Below are 21,605 nucleotides of genomic sequence, written 5' to 3'. Positions count from 1 at the left end.
AGAATGATTCAGTCACTATGTTGGCAAAAGTGGCTTTTACAGAGAAGCAGTAGTTGGCTTCTCCCTCTGCCTGGCTTCTCTGCATCAGGAGGAATGAAGGTGAAATTAGTTGTGATTCTGGCATTGCAAGACGTTGGACTAGATGACACTTGGGTTGCTTTTCAAAAGCCCATCTAGTTCTGTGTCCTCTTCTCACAGGGGCCAGTGAATGCCCACAAGTAGGATCTGAGCACAAAAGCCCTCTCTCGCTTCCTCTGCTTTCCAGCAACTGGCATTCAGAAGCATTGCTGCCTCCAATGTATAGCCATTGTGGTCAGTAGCCATCAATATTCTCCTCCTCCTCCATGAATTTGTCTAGTCCACTTTTAAAGCCATCCAGGCTGGTGGTCATCAGTGCCCATTGTGGAAGTGAGTTCCATGCTTTAACACTGCACTGTAAGAAGAAGGACTTCAGCTTCACTGGAGTTGCAACTTTGTGAGTGAAGAAAAATTTTCTCTGCCCACTTTCCCTGTGCCATGCATCAATTCATAAACTACCATGTCACCTCTTCCTAGCCTTTTCTTTAAACTAAAAGGTCCCAAATATTGCAACCTTTTCTCAGAAGGGAGTCTTTTTTGACTCAACAGTAGCCTTTGGGAGGTGAGGTGACCAGAACTGTCTTCCAAATATGGTTGCACCTTAGATTAATCCACCAGGCTGACAGTTGATTTACCATGCAGTAAATGAGAGCAAGCTTCACACCTAATGGAGTTGTTCTGTCCCCTTGATCATTTCGGGGAGACAGAATCTGCGGAGTGTGTGTGTGGTACATTCAAAGGGACCCTTTCTCCACCCGCAGATTCAGAACTAATAAAAAGAAGGACTTCCTGACACAGTGCATAGATAAACTATGAAACTCGCTCCCCACGCAGGCAGCAATGGCTGCTAACTTGGGTGGCTCTAAAAGAGGATTGGACAAATTCATGGAGGAGGAGAGGGCCATCAATGGCTACTACTGACAATGGTTCAACTCTGCCTCCAGATTTGGGGGGCAGCAATGCTTCTGAATACCAGTTCCTGCAAACTGCAGGAGTAGAGTGGGCTCTTGTGCTCAGGCCCTGCATGCAGGTTTCCCACAGGCATTTGGGTGGCAACTGTGAGAACAGGATGCTTGACTAAATTGGCCATTGGCCGGTTCCTGCAGGGATCTTACAGTTTTTAGTGGTCCAAAGGAGACTCTGCATTATAAGGATCAGAAACCTGATCTATGGTTTAAATGACTTAATTCTCCTGTGGGTCTGCCACACACATTGATGGGCCTCCAAATGGCAGCAAAAGCAAATGGTACAATTTCCCTTTGTGAACAGCATCTGTCATCTGAATAGGGGTGGAGCCAGGAGGAACCCACCCCATTCAGAGGAACACTGGATCATTCTTCCTGGGAAGACCTGAGCTACCTTCTAGGGTCAGATGGGAGCAATGTGGGAATGAGTTGCAGTATTTTGGAAATGATGGTGGAGACCCATCTGCTGTCAAATGGAACCCATTAAATAGAATTAGAGGCTTTTTCATCAATACCCCCATGACACCATGATGGGATGAAATTGCTAGGAAAACATCATTATTAAAAATTGGGCTATTAGCATTGGGATGGACAGAAGCTGGTCTCTTCTCCGTCTTCTTCCCCAGTGGCTGCAACCTGACTCAGGAAGGTCCCTGGAAAGCAGAGTCCCGAATACAGATGTTGTGGGGGAGGGGAGAAAGGGCAAGATCCAGAGAGAGTTGAGAAAGAGTTGCTTTCACCAGGTCTTGCAGCTGAGTTGGAAGCTTCAGGGCAGAGAAAATAAAATCCCTCTTCATGCAGTGCATTGTTATCTATGGAACTCAGTCCTGCAGGATGCAGTGCTGGAGACCAACTTTATTGGATTTAACAGCAGATTAGACAAATTCAGGTAAGAAAGGGCTTTTCATGAGTACTAGCCACAATGGATCTACTCTGCCTTCAAGGTCACAGGCAGCATTCCTCTGGAAACTACAGGAGGAGAGAATGCTCTTATGCTCAGGGCCTTCTTTGCTGGTTTCCCATAATGGGCATCTGGTTGGCTGTTGTGATGACAGGATGCTGGACTAGATGAGCCATGCACACTCTGATCCAGCACACTCTGCTGTGTTCTTCTGCTCTTGTGCTCAGGTCCTGATTTTCAGCTTCCCACGGGCATCTGAGCCCTACATGCTGCTCTCCAAGCATGTTTGCCAAGAGAAGTTTGTGCTGCAGCATGAAGCGTCACCACCCAGGATGAGCAGGGCACATGCAATCTTCATATCCAAGCTGTTTAGGAGGTATGTGATGCCCAAAGGTGATCTCTCTCTCTCTCTCTCTCTCTCTCTCTCTCTCTCTCACACACACACACACACACACACACACACACACACCACTCCTTACTTGGCAAAGGCACCACAAAGGCCCTCATGATGAAAAGCCCCACCCTCCATACCTGGGAGCCAGCTGCCTTCACCTGCAAGGCTCATTCTGCCAGCTGCAAGGGTGGAGACGGCTTGTTGCTCAGTTGCCTTGGGGGATCCTGCTTATGACTAAGGTGTTGGAAGGCTTGGCTCCTTGCATCTTTTTCAAGAGGAGCTTTTGCACAGTGTAAGAGGAGAGGAGATCTTTGGGCCTGCAGGGAGCCCTGTGATTCAGCTGACTGTGCTCGCTGCTGTGCATAAGAACATAAGAATGGATGAGACCAGTGGGAATCTATTCCAGCATCCTGTCCTTACAGTGGCCTGCAAGATTTCCCAATGGGAAACTGACAAGCAGGATTCAAGCACAGACCTGCTGGATTAGGCTAATGGCCCGTCTAATCCAGCATCCTGTTCTCACAGTGGCCACCTGGATGCCTTTGGGAAAACAAGGAGCAGAATTCGAGCACAAAAACCCTCTCCCCTTCTGTGGTTTCTAGCAACTGGTATTCAGAAGCATCATTGCATCTGACCATGGAGGCAGTGCACAGCCACCCTGGCTAGTAGCCATCAACAACCCTTTCCTTCATGAATTTTTTTCAGTCCTCTTTATAAACCATCCAGGTTGGTGGCCATCACTGCCACCTGTGGTAGGGAGTTCCATAGTTTTAGTATGCACTGCATGAAGAGGTCTTTTCTTTTCTCTGCCTTGAATCTTCCAACAGCCTAACCGCAGGGGCAACATGACAACAACAACATATTTTTATCCCACTCATTAGACTGGGTTGCCCCAGCCACTCTGGGCAGCTTCCAGCATATATAAAAGCATAGTAAAACATTAAACGTTAAAAAGGTTCCCCTCTTGTTGGAGGGGATGGGAGGAGATTGAGTCTTACATACATATGAGATCTAGTGTTTGTCTAGTCTAGATCTACTCTTTGCTTTGACCAGCCTCTCTCATGGAAGCTCAAAATTTTGCACTGAGGATAGGCCTGTAGCTGAAGGTGTCCTGCTGTCAATGACAGGCTTCAATAATCCCTCCATCCTAGCATATAGAATCATAGGATTGCAGAGCTGGAAGGGACCTCAAGGATCATCCAACAGCCCAACACCTTGCAAATCAGGAATCATAACTGAAGAAAACCTTATGGATAGCCATGCAACCTCTGTCTAAGCACCTTCATTGACAAAGAGTCCACCACCTTTCATGGCAGTCCATTCCATTGCCGAACAGCTCTTACCCTCAGAAAATTCTTCCTGGTGTTTAGTTAGAATCTCCTTTCTTGCAATTTGAATCTCTTTGTTCATTTCTCCCTTCCAGAGCAGAAGACAAGCTTGCTCTGTCTTCCATGGGACAGCAGTATTTGAAGATAGCTCTCTGTCTCTTCTTCCCTAGGGACTCCTTCAAATGCTCCTCCTCTTTTCTTCATTTTGGAAAGCCCAAAGGAAGAACTGTGTGCTCTGAAGGGAGCAGAGATAATGTGGATTGGAAGCTAATGATTTGATTAATGTGGATGCTGTGTTTCCACAGTTAGAGGCTGCCATGTTTTGGAATACAGTGGTATCTCGGTTTAAGAACAGCCCTGTTTACGAACTATTCGGTATACGAACTCCACAAAACCGGTAGCGAACTCTACCTTGGTCTATGAACGGAATCTGAATGGTGGATGCTGTGTTTCCACAGTTAGAGGCTGCCATGTTTTGGAATACAGTGGTATCTCGGTTTAAGAACAGCCCTGTTTACGAACTATTCGGTATACGAACTCCACAAAACCGGTAGCGAACTCTACCTTGGTCTATGAACGGAATCTGAATGGCAGCGGGAGGCCTCATTAGGGAAAGCGCACCTCGGTTTAAGAATGGCTTTGGTTTAAGAATGGACTTCTGGAATGGATTAGGTTCGTAAACCAAGGTACCACTGTAGAGGTTTCTGGAGGCCATGGGAGGGCAGAGTGGCTCTTGCGCTGAGATCCTATGAGGGTTCTCCACAAGAGGCACCTGGTTGGCCATTGTGAGAAGAGGATGTTGGACTAGATGGGTCAATGGTCTGATCTAGCATCCTCTCCTTATGTTCTTCTGAAAATACTTGTGTCTCTGTTTCTTTCCCATATCTGCACAATGTTAACCTCATCTGTGTTGACCCAAAGGTGAACTGTTCTGGAACCTCTGCAAACAACATCTTGGTAGTCAAGATAACCCCAAAATTAATTGGTAGTTGTAACAATGAGCTCATTTATGTTTATATTCACTTGCTTTGAAATAGGCTAATTGGCTTGCTTTGATGCTATGCTTATCTGTGGGCCCTGGGACGGTGGACTCCTGACCCATAGAGGGGAGCTATCTGTAAGCCTTGGATAGTTGCCACCTATGCCCTCATGGGTCAGGTGGATTGATGGGAGGCTCTGATCAAATTGGCACATGCTGTCTTTTGTATAAAGAATGTTTAATTAGCACTTTGTGGACAAGTCATGATGACTTCTCACTGTTGCAGTGTCCATCCCATGTCTGTAAAGAAAGTAAGGCTCTGCGGCTGTGTTGTAAGGTTACACCTTTCTTTAATAAAGCCATAGAACTGGCCATTCTGGCATTTTTAACACCCTTCTTTGGTATCTCTGCACCCAACCACTCCCACAAACCCTCTGTGGTTCAGAATATCATCCAAGTGGCACTCTGCTGTTTCTACTCAAAAGTGGGATTCTAGCACTCTTCTGTCCTGTGGCTTCCAGCAACTGGGATTGAAAAGCATTGCTGTCTTGAACTGTGGAGGCAGAACATAGCCATCATGGCTAGTAGCCACCCATTGCCCGCTCCACCATGAATTTGTCTAATCCTCTTTTTAAGTCATCCAAGTTGTTGGCCATCACTGCCCCCTGTGGGAGGGAGTTCCACAGTTTAAGTAAGTGCTGTGGAAAGTGTGGGGAAAATATATGATCCCTGTGAGCCATATGTGTGGGGTAAATAACAAAAGAATTGTCTGGGTGCCTAGATCTAAAAAAAAGGGGGCTTAACACATTCTCCAGCAGGAGAGAGCCCCCAATAGCAGAGTTTAAACTCACAAAGTCAAGCAGTACAGTAAAGTGTCAGGACTGTAGCCTGTTAAACCTTTTGCATATCCCATTTAGTCCTCTCTTTCTACCCCTCTTACAATGAACAGACCACACACTTACAAAACACTCCGAAGGTCAGAGTCACACATTTATCTAAGCAGAAGCAAGGAGAACATAGGCATAATATTATTGAGTAGAGAATACAGAAATATAGTTCCAAATACATGCTTGAAGCTTGCTGCTCACTTAGGCACACCTTCCTTGGTCAGTTACATGGCATGGAGAAAGAATGAGGTTTAGGAGGAGAAGGCTTCACTGCCTCCCTCATTGGAGAAGAGGGAGCATGACCTAACAGAGGCTAGGGACACTGCTCTATTGTCTTAAACCCTTAACGCACTTACTAGCACTATGCCTGTTGGTTTTATTTGACTGCAGTCTCCTGCATGAATAAGTCCTCCCTCCCTTCTATCCATTGTGAATCTTCCAACATTCAGCTTCATGGGATGCCCATGAATTCTAGTGTTAGGCATGGAGGGACTTTCCACTTTCTCTGTGCCATGTGTAATCTTATAAATTTCTATTGTGTTACACTTCCTCATCTTTTATCCAAATAATGCTGCAAACAAGTCCCAAATGCTGCAAACTGTCTTCAAAGGGAGTTGCTCCATGGTCCCCTTAATTGTTTTGCTTGCCCTTTTCTGAACTTTTCCCAACTCAGTTATATCCTTTGGGAGGTGAGGTGACCAGAACTGTTTTCAAGCTGTGTGTGTGTGAGAGAGAGAATCCATCTGTCATGGGTGCTTAAGTTGCTATTCCTGCACTGCAGGGGATTCGACTAGATAACCCTTGGGGTTCCTTCCAACTGTACAATTCTGTGATTCTATGATCTCATTTTAAACTTCAGTTTGGTGATCTCACTCCAGAGCAAACCTCTTCAGCTGCCCAGCCCACAACATTCCCTGGATGAGGAGATGAGTTTTGTTACGTTTTTCGATGGGAATTAGTCGGGACCGCCATACCAGCTCATACCTCTGGGGCACAGCAAGCCTCGTAAAACAGGCTTTCTAATTAACCATACAAAGGAAGCAGTGGACAGCTGGTAACCATAGTGATGTGGAGCCAATCCCAGCGGAGCTCCAGCTGGCTGGAAGATCTGTTGGATGGCGAAGATTCAGAACCGGTGTTTTAATGGGCTGTTCGTGGAAACAATTACATGCTCCATTTTCAATGCAGTCAGCTGAACAATGGATGAAATCAAATCAATGGGGAAGGCAGCTTGTCATGTATTGGTGCGCACGTCGGGGGGGGGGGGGTTGTGGTCCAATCCAGGGGGAGGGTTTGTGCAGCCCCATCATCTGGCAACTGTTGTAGATGAGCAAGACATCCCTACTAGCCTTTTCATGTTTCAAGTGACTTTATTTGGGCCAGGAAACCACAGAATCTTAGAACTGTAGAGTTAGAAGGGACCCCAAAGGTCATCTTGTCTAACCCCCTGCAAATGCAGGAATCACAGCTGACAGACAGCCATCGACTGCTGTTTAAAAACCTGAAATGAGTCATAGAATCGTAGAATTGCAGAGTTAGATTGAAGCGCTCCAGGGTAGGTTGCACCTTCTGTGGCTGCTTTTTGCAGTTCCAGAGACCAGTCTTTCCCTACAGCTCCTGAGTCCAGCATCAGGTCCTGGCAGGTGGGAAATGCCTCCCAACCCCTCAGCAAAGGCCAACAGGCTAAACATATTTACAAAGGACAAAAAAAAGATGTGTGATCATTTTATATTAATAATCAATATGATTAAAAAATTTACCTGTTGAGAATATTAATATCTTAAGAATATTAAGATAATGTTGGCATCTGTCTGTCTCAAGAGACAGTGGAGTGTGCCTCTGGAGATGAAGCCAAACTGCTGTCTTAGAGGCACTGAAGTGGACCTCTCTGGGGCACAAGCCTGGGCAGTGTGTATGGAGGTCCTGGGCTGCCCAAACGACGAGATCCCCCTCTCAGCCTCGCTATGTGAGCTAAAGGAAAGCAGAGCAATATGTTTGGCACCAGCTTGGCTGCAGGAGTTGCCCAAAGGAGTCATACAAGGCACCATCCAACTGTCTTATGGACTTCATTCTGGATTTGTGTAGGGTTTACTTCTTAGCATTTTCTTCTCCCAAAGATATCCCACAAAGCAGGATGAGCTTTTTCCTTCTAGATGGGTCCCCTTCCCAGGTTGACAAGTCCCAACAGCCCCTCACTTCCCTCTACAGCACATGCAGAGACCACCTTCTTGACTGTTGGACCCACTATCAGTTGCGTCCACTCAATCTGCCAGAGCATGTCTTTGCATGCAGGGGAAGTCCCTAACCCACCAAAGTTTGGAAACCCATTGGCTACCCTCACCTGTTTAGCGGACCAGTCAAAACTGTTTCTGGAGTGTGGCCACTGTTGAATGCTGACAGCTTCTAAGAATTAAAATCAATAGTATAAGCACCCACATGATCATTGCCGAATGAACAACACACTCTAAACACTCATAAATGTTAAACTTGAATGTCTAATACAGCACAATGTGTATCACACAACCACTTCAATTGGTTGTGCTGATGGGAGTTGTAGTCCAAAAACATCTGGGGTTGCCAGGCTGGTGAAGGCAGAGGTAACACACCCTTTCCTGCTGAGTTCCTAATGACACATTAGGGTTGGTGAGACCTGATCTCTTGTCTCTGAGCTATCCAAAGGAAAGGTGTAGCTAAATCCAACCATATGTTCAAGAGTACAGCAAGAGAAAGCAGAGACAGGCCTTCCTCAGCTTCCCTGCAGATCATCTTCCACCATATATTGGATTATCAAAGTATTCCACCTTTGTAAATCTCTGACTCTCTTCCCTCCTCAACTCTCCAGCTTCTGCAAAGCACACGCTTCTCAAATCGATCAGGTGATGAATGGGTTGCGGGGGGGGGGGTAGCTGAGATGAATCAGATGCTATTGATTTGCTCCTTTCAAAGGTTTCCAAGGAGGCTTCTGACAAAGTGGGAGTTAGAGACTCATCCCTGCCCTGCCTGGCATCTGTTCAACAGACCGCAGTCAGTTCCTGCCTCCCAGCATCTGGAAGGATGGCTCAGTGCTCCTAGGTGTGAGGGCTGAACATAAGAACTGCGTGCTGGATCAAGCCAAGGGGGGCACTTCTAGTTCAGCATTGCGTTCTTACAGTGCCCCTAAGAACCTAGATATCTAGATAGACTGCCTCTGAGCTGAAGGATCCAGAAGAGCATCAGGAGAGCCTTGCTGGATCAGGCCATCTAGGTCTCACAATGCCCAACCAGAAGCCTCTATGGAAAGCCTAGAAGCAGAAGTTGAGTGCAATAGCAGACTGCTCTCACCCTCCAGAAAATGACATTACGTAAGAACATCACAAGAACCTACTAGATCAGGCCAATGGCCCATCTAGCCCAGCATCCTGTTCTCAAAGTGGCCAACCAGATACCCCAAAGTAAACTTACAAGCAGGATCCAAGTACAAGAGCCCTCTTCCATTCTATGGTTTTCAGTAACAGGGATTCAGAAGCATTGCTTTCACTGACCATGGATGCAGAGCATGGCTAGTAGCCTCCAGGAATTAGCTTAGTCCTCTTTTAAAGCCCTCCACGTTGATGGCCATCATTACCTCTCGTGGGAGGCAGTTCCATAGGCTAACTAAGATGGATTTTCTTTTATCTGCCCAGAATCTTCCAACATTCAGTTTTATTGTATGCTAATGAGTTCTGGTGTTTTGAGAGAGGGAGAAAAAAATTCCTCTGTCAACTTTCTGCATGAAGAAGTGTGCATGCACACGAAAACTTATACCCAGAACAAACTTAGTTGGTCTCTAAGGTGCTACTGGACAATTTTTCAGTTTTTCAATTTATTTCAACTGCGTCAGACCAACACGGCTACCTACCTGAATCTGGAACTTTCTCCATGTCTTGCATAATGTTATAAACTTCTATTGTGTTGCCTCTTACTTGCCCTTTTCCAAACAAACAGTCCTATACGCTTCAAGTTTTCATCACAGTGGAGTCAGTCACTTCGCTTGCCCCTTTCTGGACCTTTTCCAACTCTACAATATCTTTTTGGAGGTGTGGCATAAAGAGGCTTGTTCACTGACTGAGCTCTAAAGGAAAACGTTGGTGTGAGAAAAATCCCCCTTAGGGTTTCAAGTTTGGAGTCTCACAACTGGTCAGGGTTTATTCAGCAATGCATTACACAACAGAGTCCAAAGAATCTACAGGAATAAAGGTAAAGGGACACAAAATATATAGGCAAAATATAAGTCAACTTAATTGTTCATCCTCTACCCAGGCACCTTCTGCCACCCTAGAACCTCACTATCTCTCATCCAATCACACTTTGAAATGCCACTTATTCAGCCCAGTTTTAACTGCATTTATCAGAACTTTCCTTATACCTTAAATGACATTGTTTTACGCTTTGGCTGTTAGCTTTTTCCTGTAGTATTTCGCTGTTAGGTTCTTGCATCCATGACATTGGCCTCACTGATAATGAGCCAAACTGGGAGGAGTAGCTAATACTACAGAGGACCACAGGAGACAGAATCGGGATTCAAAATGACCTTAACAGACAGGGCCCATACTAAGAAAATGAATTTCAACAGGGACAAATGTCAGGTTCTACACTTAGGCAGAAGGAAACAGCTGTACAACTATAGGATAGGGGACACTTAGCTTGACAGAAGGAAGGGTGAAAAGGATTCTAAGCATCTTAGCAGATCAAAAACTTAACTTGAGTCAACAGTGTGGTACAGCAGGCAAAAGAAAAAAGAAAAAAAGCCTAATGCAATGTTAGGCTTCATCAACAGAAGTCCAGTGTCCAGATCAAGGGAAGTCTTAGTATCACTTTTACTCAACCATGATTAGACTCACCAGAAGGGCAGCCAAGATGATGAAGAATCTGGAAACCAAGCCAAATGAGGAACAGTTGAGGGAGTTGGATATGTTTAGCCTGGATCAAAGGAGACTGAGAGGAGATATGATAGCCAACTTCTAAGATCTGAAAGGTTTTCCCATGAAAGATGGAATCTGCTTGTTTTCTGCTGCTCCAGAGGGGAGAAAGACAGGTGCCTTTTATCGAACATCTGAACCATAACACTGGAAGACTCCTTAAAGACGATTTCTTTCTTCTGTGTTTTCCACAATGTATTAATTAACACCATTTCAAAGGGAAGTTGGGGAAAGTTAAGCCCCACACATCCAACTCATTCAAGTGATGCTCTCTATTGGAAAGACTGTAGTCTAATTAATTTCTGTATCTGACCAGTGTGAAAGTTTATCTTAATAGTCTTTTTATTTTTTGAACAGCTCTGTTTGGCTTTTTCCTTAACTACCAACTTTTTATTGCTATTTTAAAGCTTTTTCAGGGTGGGAGGAGTGAGAATATTTATCCAGGGCCTTAAACTATCTCTGAACACTGATTTCTTTGGCAGAAGAGCAAAAGAGGTGTTTGCTTTTCTGGGTGATAAATGCCCTCCCTGGCACTTCACCCTGGCCGCAAATTAAAGTATTGTTTAATTTTCAGTCCAATTTTGAGAAAACCGAAATGTTCCAAGTGGAGTTATATGTTAGATTAATTTCTTAAAGCAACAAGGCAAACTGGCTCATAATATAAATATTTTACCAACTGTATCATAAATATTTTGGCTGGTAGGACGAAAAAAGCGGAACACTCATCATCAAAACTTCAGAAGATTAGTACTTTAAATGAATATATTTGGAGCTTTATTGAGGGCAGAGAATCTTCATGGAATCCATGACTGAAGGGTTAGAAGGGACCCAAAGGGTCATCTAGTCCTGCAACCTTTGAGAAGAGAAAAAACAACTTAGCCAGATAAATGTAGTTTTGTGCTGCATCAACACAACTACAGTGCCCAGATCAAGGGAAGTGATGGTACCACTCTGTTTTGTGTTTCTAATGTTGTACACCACCCTGAGATCTTTTGATAAAGGGTAGCATATGAATTGAAATCATCATCATCTAACTTAGTCAGACCACACCTGGAGTCCTGTGTGTGGTTCTGAGCATCACCATCTCAGAAGGAGATTGACAAGCTGCTATACGTGCAGAGGAAGGCAACCAAAAGAGGGAAGGGTTGGAAAACAAAACTTGTGAGGAATGTCTGAGAGTTAGGGATGTTTAACCTGCAGAATTATTGTGATTCTGGTGCTGGAGGAGACTCTTGAGAGTCCCGTGGACTGCAAGAAGATCAAACGTATCCATTCTTAAGGAAATCAGCCCTGAGTGCTCACTGGAAGGACAGATCGTGAAGCTGAGGCTCCAATACTTTGGCCACCTCATGAGAAAAGAAAACTCCCTGGAAAAGACCCTGATGTTGGGAAAGATGGAGGGCACAAGGAGAAGAGGACGAGATGGTTGGATAGTGTTTTCGAAGCTACCAGCATGAGTTTGACCAAAGTGTGGGAGGCAGTGGAAGACAGGAGTGCCTGGCATGCTCTGGTCCATGAGGTCACGAAGAGTCGGACACGACTAAACGACTAAACAACAACAAACCTGCAGAAGACTTTGAGGTGACATGCTGCTTTGGAAGGGAGAACCAAACCAATGAATTCAAGCTAGCTACAAGAAAGGCAATTCCGACTAAAACGTAGGAGTAACTTTCTGACAGTAAGAGCTGTTTGACAGAGGAACAGCCTGCCTTGGAAGGTGGTGGGCTTTCCTTCCTTGGAGGTTTTTAAGCAGAGGTTGGATGGCCATCTGTCCCGGATGCTTTAGTTGTGATTTCTGCATTGCAGGGGGTTGGGCTAGATGACCCTCGGGGTCCTTCCCAACTTTGCAGTCCTATGATTCTATGAAATTTGGAGAGTGAGGTGGTATGTCTGGACCCTGTTTTCCTGACCCTTAAATCTTATACAGATCACTGATTAGGTAGCGGGACAGATATTGGAGCATAGAAATGAAAGGCTCTCAAATGCATCTCCACATCACTCCCTTCCTCCCCCTTTCTAAAACCTAGACAGCGAGAAACCCACAAATCCTGGATTCTATTGCAGAAAGGGGGTTAGCATGCCTGGAAAGTGGAAAGACACTCCCTGCCCATGAGCTCCACATTGAAGACTCACCCCATAAAACCAGAAGCCTTCTCAACCCCAAAGATGTTGACTCTGAGTGACTCCAAGCGCTTGGGGTAAATTTGATCCTGCAAGATTAGGGAAGGCATTAGCTAGCCCAGGAGTCCATGAATGGGCCTCAGTTCAAGATACATATACAGTGTCCCTGTTATGAAAGTGACATTGTAATACATCACACACCACAGCGAAGGCCCAGGGTCTCCCTGGCACCAATCCAGCCTGAGGCAATTTTGCGTTGAGTGATATCAGAAGCTGCAATTGGCCCTGCAGACTCTGGGTGATTCCCAGAGGCTGTAAAACACCTCAGCCCTCTACCATAAGAAATTGATACCTTTTGCATTAAACTTCACCCAAATTATCACTAAGTGCACTGAAGTTGTAAAAACAGCCTGCTCTGAAACCCCATTAAATGCTTAAATTTACAGTTTCATAGAGCTTAGGACTAAGATTAGTCCTCTCCGGATCTTGGTTAATCAATACATAGATGGGGATGGAAGAGGGGGCTTAGCTTTTCCATGTGTGGAGATAACAGGGAAGGGATGAGGAGTAACACTTCCTGCTTCAGAGTGAAGAAAGCACGTATTTCACATAAAGACTGAAAGGGGTTCTTTAATTATTATTATTAATAATAATAAATGTCAGCAGTAGTTTTTCTCTATCAAACATATCAACTTTGTCTCCAACAACGTCTAACCCCCATTCCTCCATATTAAACAATAATGTCTTTTTATCTTTGTCAGCATAAGAGTTTCTCTGCTGTGATCATATATCAAAATAATATCCAATAGGTTTCCCCCCACTTATTATGTATTCATTAATTCGCACTCAGGTTCCATATCTTCCATTCCCATTTCCTCTTGTATTTGCCATGGTTTTCCATCTTGATTTTGTAAAAAAAATTATTCCTTCCATTCCTTTCCCAAGAAAAGCACCAGAGGCTTGATGGTTTCCCCCTCTAAATTCACTTCAGCTTGCAGAGAGTCTTTTCCCTCTCAAAACTATCTCTGCCAGCTCAGAATGGCTCTGCATCTATGGCTCCATTCCACTCCTCCAACATCACAACTCCGCCATTTGGCTGTTTCGTTTCTCTAGACACCTGTGAGAAGGACTTCTCCATTTCACCATCTGTTGCCTCCAACTCTACCATTTCATTCTCCAGTTCTGGCAATCCTTTATCAGTAATGTTCTCTGTGTCCTTTTAAATTCAGTTTCCCATTTCATCCTCCTCTGGTCTGCTATCTTTCACCATTTCATCAATCTCATCTCTGATCTCTATGGATCATCTAATGATGTATTTGCAATACTGAATATTCTTGATCTTATTAACAATTCAGTCTCCACCTTAAGATCTTCACAATTTGCACCTTAAGATCTTCAATCTCCTGTATCCCTTTAAGATCTTCACAGCGTTATCTCTTATCAGAACACATTCCTTTCCCAAAGAGGCAATATGAAGTAGCAAGGCAACACTTTTGCCAAGAAAACAGTGAATTAAAAATAAAGGAAATAAAAATTCTTAGTACTCAGAACTCCCTTGATGGTTTCACACTTTCTTGGTTCAAACTATTAAAGCATACTTTTTGTTCTGCCTTCTGCCCTTTAATGACCGAATCTTCTTAAAGCCAAAGAGTAGCTCACATACCAGATGTAAATGTCAACCAGAAGACAGAGAAACCTCTCTCAGTTGTAAATTATAACCATCTCAGAGATATTTAGAGAAGAGAAGGCTTGCAGACTCTATGCTCTTCAAGGCTCTAACATGGCTTTTGGGCAAGATGTCGATTCCTCCAATTTAAGTTGCTCACCCTTGTCCAAATTCCCAGCAGCTGACAGCTTCTCGGTCTCCTGATGTAGAAAGTGGCTTTTTCAGAGCACCAATACCCTGTTCATTCTTATCCCCAGTGTGAATTTGATAGCTAAGATTTCTGTCTTGGCTAACATCAATCACCATGTAGTTATCTCTGTAGGCAACTTGCCAACGGAAGACGTTCAGTCCACCACGTACCGCCCCCACCCCCCAGAAGTCTCCAGAGTCATTTCAACAATATGATGAGGCTCAGAAGTATGTGGGAGACTCAGGGGATATCACAATGAAGTATTCTTTAGCTGGGATTCCTGCATTACAGGGGACTGGACTAGATGACCCTTGGTGTTTCTTTCAGCTCTACACACCTATGATTCTATGAGGGTGTCACAATATATGCAATTGACCATGAAGCTGAAATCAGCAAATCCTGAAAAAGGGTCTGGGTGGGAAGGAAATAGTGGCTAATTAAAAACTTTAAACCTCACAGTCAGCCCCCCCCCCCATTTCCCCTCCAGCCCGCTGAGGTGTGTTAAAGTGCCTCAACCCTGATTTATGGCTAAGTAAATATGGCTAAATACGGGCAATTTTCGCATGATTAGACCCAATTGTCACATTTCACCAAGAAGACGATGATTCCATTTTGCTGTAGGCCTTAGACTAATGAGCCTGCCTTCCCTCAAGCAGGGGGCTTGTCTCCTGAGGCATGCAGGAGGGCAAAGGTGTGGGGCCTCTGCAGAATCCCCCCTTTCTTCTCCCAAAGCTCAGGGCTGGCAGGCATCAAGCCCTGAGTGACAGAACAATGGTCTTCACAGACCGACAGATTCAGGTTACTGAAGGCTGATTTCATTTATCAGAAGAGCATAAGAACATAAGAAGAGCCTGCTGGATCAGGTCAACAGCCCATCTAGTCCACCATCCTGTTCTCACAATGGTCAAGCACCTTTAATATCCTAGGAACTAGGATAGAATCCCTCTGGACATGGAGATCCCACAAGAGCATCAGAAGCTGCTGGATCTGAGCTGTGCTCTCTGTAGTCCAGCCTCCTCTTCCCACAGTGGCCAACTAGATGCCTCTTGTGGGAAACTCGCCACCAGGATTTGACTGCAAGAGCCCTCTCCCTTCCTGCAGCTTCTGGCAACTGCTTTTCATAAGCATGAATACTTCTGTGGAGGCAGAGCATAGCCATTCTGGCTAGTAGCCATTGGTAGCCCTCTCTTCCTCCATGAATCTGTCCAATCCTCTTTTAAAGCTATTGAGGTTGGTGGCTACTATTGCCTCCTGTGGTTGCAATTTAAAACAGAAGCTGTGAGCAGAGCTCTGGGTAATTCCACCTCCTAAGCTCCTGCAACACTGAGTCATGCTAGTTTGAGCTGACATGGGTTCAAAGGGTTCTGTGAAAAGACAACTCCAAATGCAATTTGTGTGTGTATCCCATAATCAAAGTCTCACTTCAGCTGTGATGACTGTGGTTATGAAAGCCACAGCATCTCATTCCCAGCAATAAGTGCAGGGGAGGGGGGAGCTACTCTACCAAACAGAGGGGCTGTAAGAATATATGTGATATTGCATATGCAAAGTGCTCAAAGATCTATGGTAATAAACCGATGCTGATGGTGGTTGTGATCTCAGACTACTAAACAGAATTGTAGGGGTGGAAGGGGCCACAAGAATCATCAAGTTGAGCCCCCTGCAATGAAGGAATCATGGCTAAAGAATCCCCAACAAGTGGTCATCCAGCTTATGCTGAAAAGTTTCCAGTGAAGGAGATTTACTATTCTTCTTCTTAATCATAGAAACATGGAATTGTAGGGTTGGAACGAACCCAATAGGTCATCTAGCCCAACCCCCTGCAATGCAGGAATTGCAGTCACAGTGGATAATGGGCCAGAGCAAGTGTCAATGGCTTAGATACTTTTTTAAAAAAAGAGTCTAACTTCATCATGGTTTCATTAGAGTTTTTCCTCCATGCATCAAACTTTGTCCAACCATTTAACCTCATTAGGAGACATGTTTTCTTTTAATCTTGCCTTTAAAATAAATAAATGGGGGGGGGTAACAGCTATTAATTTGCAACTCTGAGGCTCACTGAGTGCACTGAAGGTTGATCCCCTTGTTGACCGCCCCCCTTCTGTTGTGCCTGCACATGACGTGCATCTGTGGATGCCTCACTAAGGTATCTCATGTCTGGGCAATTAATTATGCCCTGAGCATGCTGACTTTCCCACCTCCAGATACAATTCAAAGGCAATGCAGAAACTGTGCTTTTCTCTCACCGCCCTGTTCCACCTAATTAGTTTCACATGTCCATAGACCCCCATCTTGGGTCTGCTGTTTAGAAATGTGAAAAAAGCTATAAGGCATAAGAACATAAGAAGTGGCTGCCGGACCAGGCCAGTGGCCCATCTAGTCCAACATCCTGTTCCCACAGTGTTCAGCCACATACCCCAAACACACAACCTGTAAGCAAGAGCTGAGCACAAGAGCCCTCTCCCCTCCTGTTGTTTCCAGCAATAGTACTTCTGGTGGGTGACATATTGTGCTCCTTCAAGGGTAGTTTGTCCATCTTGGGCACCCTGCACTCAGCTCTCACTTGTGGCTCCTGGAAGCAGCCACATCCAAGGAAATGGCTTTGATTGTCTGGCTAAACCAGGTGAGGGTAGCTGGTGGGTATCAAACCCTCAGTGAGTTAGAGACTTCCCCTGCATGTGAAGACAGGCTCTGGTGGATTGAGCGGATAAGACTAATAGTGGGTCCAACCAGTGCTTTCCCCCCTAGAAAAATAGGTGCCGGTACTCACCATGAAGTTGTCACAGTAAGTGCCACACTGTACAACCACAACAAAAAAGAGATGCTGGTACTGCATATCCTTGAGAACCCCCTGAAAAAAAGCCCTGGGTGCAACAGTCAAGAAGGCGATTTCTGCATGTCCTGTAGAGGGAAGTGAGGCTCTTCAACCAGGGAAGGGAGCCCATCTAGGAGAAGGAAAGCTCTGGTCCTAAACTCCCACGGACTTGTGGGATATCTTCAGGAGTAGAAAAGGTTAATGAGTAAACCCTGTAGCCATTGTGACTAATTGTATTGCTATCCTTTCATGTGTCTTGAACCTGCCATGGGTACCTGGTGCTGCAATTAGGAAAAACAAACAAACAAACAAAAACTCCATAATTCTATGATTCATTGGCCACCTGTCAGGGATTCTTGAGCTGTGATTCCCACATTGCAGGGGGTTGGGAGAGATGACATTCTGGGGACCCTTCTGATTCTACAGTCCTATAATTCTTGAGCTACAATTCATGCATTGCTTGAAAGGATAGCAGAAGGGGAGGGGAGGGGAAAGACTGGAACACAATTGCTTATAATCCACAGTGGCATACAGATTCTCCATCACAACCGAGAATGAAAGGAAGAAATTAAGTCCATCACAGAGAAAGCAGCTGATCTGAGGAGTGGAGGAAGGGGAGGGAAAACCCTCCCAGGGATGGTGGGTGTTGTTGACTCAGCAACTGGCCTAGGAATGTCTGTTTCTATATGCATATATCTCTGCACTCTGCTCTGGTTCAGAGACTACTACCACCATGTTTTCATTTCTTTACCACTTAATATTTTAAAGAGAAAAAACCCTCAAAGCAGTTTACAACCCACATTCAAATATTAAAAAACCCCAAAATAAAACATTATAGGGGGGATTCATAACGGAAGTATATGTTTGGTGCAACATAATTAACAGGAGACTAAGATGCTATCTTAAAGATTCCAATTGTTTTTTAAAAATGCAAAGGATGCCAGATATAGAATACATGTTCAATGCTGCAAATTAACCAACCCTCCCCCCCACTTCAACATTTCAGACCATACCCCTGCTTCCTTAAGTGTGCTGCTCCATTATGTGCCCTTGTACATGTTGCTGTGGCAACCACAGGTGAGCATCCCTGAGCCTTTCCTCTGCATTATAAGCACCTGACCCCTGACCCTCTTCCTCGCACAGGTAGGAAGATTTAATTGCCGTTGCACGATCGGGAACCCGCAGAGAGGACGCGAGTGAGGAGGCCTTGTGTTCCCAGAGCGCCACACACCCCTCACAGCACACTCTGTGAAGGAATGAAAGTGCCATGTTATTGCATGTCCGTGAGCACAATGAATATGTAAGGCCAAGCACTCCAGACAGAGGCAGGAAAAAAGAGATGTTATTTGAGTGCAGCAAGGCAACAGGTAATTCTGGAAGCTGAGAAGGTAGTAAGGCAGGTGCAGAAAGGCAGGAGCACCTTTCCAGAAAGTGGCAGGAGTGGCAGAGCAAGAGGAGCACTGCAGGGGGTTGGAAAGGATGACTCTTGGTGTCCCTCCAATTCTTTGATTCTATGACCTCAGAAGGAGGTCACTCTCCTTCACTGGAGGTTTTGAAATGGAGGTTGTCTAGCCATCTGTCAGAGATTCTTGAACTGGGATCCCTGCGTTGCAGGGAGTGGACTAGATGGTTCATTACAGGTTGGACTAGAAGACCCTTGGGGTACCCTAGCTTTATAGTCCTATGATAGGACAGAACTGCAATCTGAATACACTTTTGTCCACATTTGCTGTGTGGTGAGTCAGGTTCCTTTGCTAAGATGCTGAAGATTTTGGGGGGAGGAGGGGGGTGGGACATACTTGGCTAAAAAGTTCTCAGCAAATTCAGAACATGGAAAGAAGCTCAATGTGATTTACAAAGAGAGTGAAAAATAAAATCAATAAAAACAGCTCTCAAAAGATAAAATCAACAATATATTAAAACGAATTAAAACAGACATCCACCTTCTACACGTCTGGAGAGAGGCTTGTACTCTAGAGAATGTTTTTAGCAGGTGCCAAAAAGAGTACAGTGAAGAAGGGGCTGCCACAATAAAATATTGATTTCCCACAAATGAGGAATGGATGCCTGGTAGCACCTGTAACATGGCCAGTTTTGCTGATATGGTAATGTGGCCTTGCAGGTAAATTGGTCCCACTTTGTAAAGGGCTTTATATACTGATAGTAAAACCCAAACTTGGTCTAGTAGCAAATAGGCAACCAGTGCAGATCTCTGAGCAGGGGTGATTTTTTGTTTAGTTGTAATCCCTGCACTGAAGCGGGTTGGGCTAGATGACCCTTGAGGTCCCTTGCAACTCTACAATTCTCTGACTCTATGCTGGCAAGGCCTCATTGCCACCAGGCTCCAGCAGTTGTGCTGCAGCATTCTGCATTGACTGCAGCTTCTGGATGAAGTGCAAGGGAAGTCAGGGCATCCATAAAGCTATGTAAAAACTTTCTTTAAAAAAAAAGTAAGTCACAGAACATTACTGTATATTGGCAAGAGACCCTTGTAACTTTGCCCATCTGCATCCCAGTGATGCCCTTGTTTGGCATTCAGTTGCTATTCTGATAGGACATTCCTCCTCCACCCACCAGGTCCAACAAGACATAACACAAACATCCAGGGGGGGGGGGGAGAGACAGCAAGGACCGTTTCTCAGCTGCCTTGACAGCTTGGGTTCTGCAAATTCCTTCCTCTGTTTAGAACTTCTCCTTTTTGCAGCTCATCGTAAATTCAGAAATTCAGCTGGTCCAGGCACGGGTTTTGCAAACGTTCCTGGAAAGGAATTTCTTTTTTATTTTATATACAGAGAATGGTTCCTTGTCATCATTCTTGCGCCTCCATTTTTGATACCAGGCTGTGGGCATAGCTAGGATTTTTGTTGGGGGGAGGCAGGTCTTTTGCTATTTGGGGGGGGGGGACTCAGTTTGCTATGTATTTTTATTGATGGGGGGCAGCTGCCCCTCCCTGCCCTCCCTGGCTACGCCCGTGTAACAGGCTATGCTGTGCCAAATAGTGGATGGAGACACCCATATAAATAAAGGCTGTAACATATGAGGAAAGGTTGTAGCATTTGAGACATTTCAGGTTAGAGAAAAGGCAAAAGGTGATTGAAGTTTAGAAAGTTATGCGTTTCTTCATATGCATGTAAGGAGCTGGAAATGGAAGGGACCAGGACTATCCTAGAGGTTGAAGTGCATGCCTACTCCACCCGCACCTCACCCTATGGTAACAAACCAGAGCCAGGACAGTATAGTGATTAGATTGTTGGGCTAGGACCCGAGAGAGACTAGGGTGCAAATTCCCCTCTCAGTCATGAAGCTCACTGGGTGACCTGAGCTAGTGGCTGCCTCTCAGCCTAACCTACCTCACAGGGTTGTTGTTATGTAGGATATGGGTTGAGGATTAAATCTGTAGATTAAAATTTAAACCTCCTATCCCATGTGTGGGAGAAAGACATAAAGTTAGTGGGCTGTGAAGCCTTTTAGCAGAGTAAAGCACCTACACGTTTTACAGCATGCTAAAGATTAGGAATTAGGCAATTACATTTTTTAATCCTTTTTATTTGTGGTCGGCTGACCTCCATCTCTTCAGCCCTGTTGCAGAGAGTGAACCACACCTGTTTTTAGTAAGATAAACAAAAAAACAAAACAGAGGTTTACTTACATTCCAGCATAGGCAGCAAATACAATATAGGTAAGAAATCTTCTTAGGTACAAAATACAAAAGTTGGCTTCAAAACAGGGTGTATGTATTTGGAGCCCCCCAGACACACATCTGATCAGTTTGGCAGCATGGTGGCAGAAGGAAGTATAAAGGATTACAGTATCTTCTTTGTTACATAATTTCTACCCGGAGAGGCAGGGGAAGTAGCCACACAAAAGGTACCCTCTAGGATACCTCTAGGATACCTAGGGAGTTTAAGAACTCTCTGTGTACTAGCCTTGTGCTTGTCTAGCAAAATATGCATTTGAGATTTGGATGCGAACCCCACAATTGTAAAGATTAAGTGTGGAGGGGAGACAACCATATATGCCACCTTGAGCTCGTTGGAGAAAAAAGTAGGATAGAAATGCACTCAATAAATAATTCATAAATAAATACAACTCCAGAATGATGATGTTTCTGCTTCTTGCTTCTTAAGCAGCAGGTGGGTGGGCAGGCAGCTGCACACAGATGACAAGGAGATGACATGAGATCAATCCCCCACCTTTTGACCTCAACCTTCTCTCTTCAGTGTCTTTTATTCAAAGAGATGAGTTCTTGACTGATACAGGTGGCTTGACTCCTAAGTCCAGGAGGAAACTGCAGCTCCTGGTTTTAGAAAATCTGGATAAAGAGTTTTTGGGGGGCAGAGGAGG

This window comes from Podarcis vaucheri (assembly GCF_965113315.1).
Source record: "Podarcis vaucheri genome assembly, chromosome: Z".
Classification (NCBI taxonomy): domain Eukaryota; kingdom Metazoa; phylum Chordata; class Lepidosauria; order Squamata; family Lacertidae; genus Podarcis; species Podarcis vaucheri.
The sequence above is the reverse complement of the archived record's forward strand: the minus strand, read 5'-3'. Positions refer to the sequence as shown.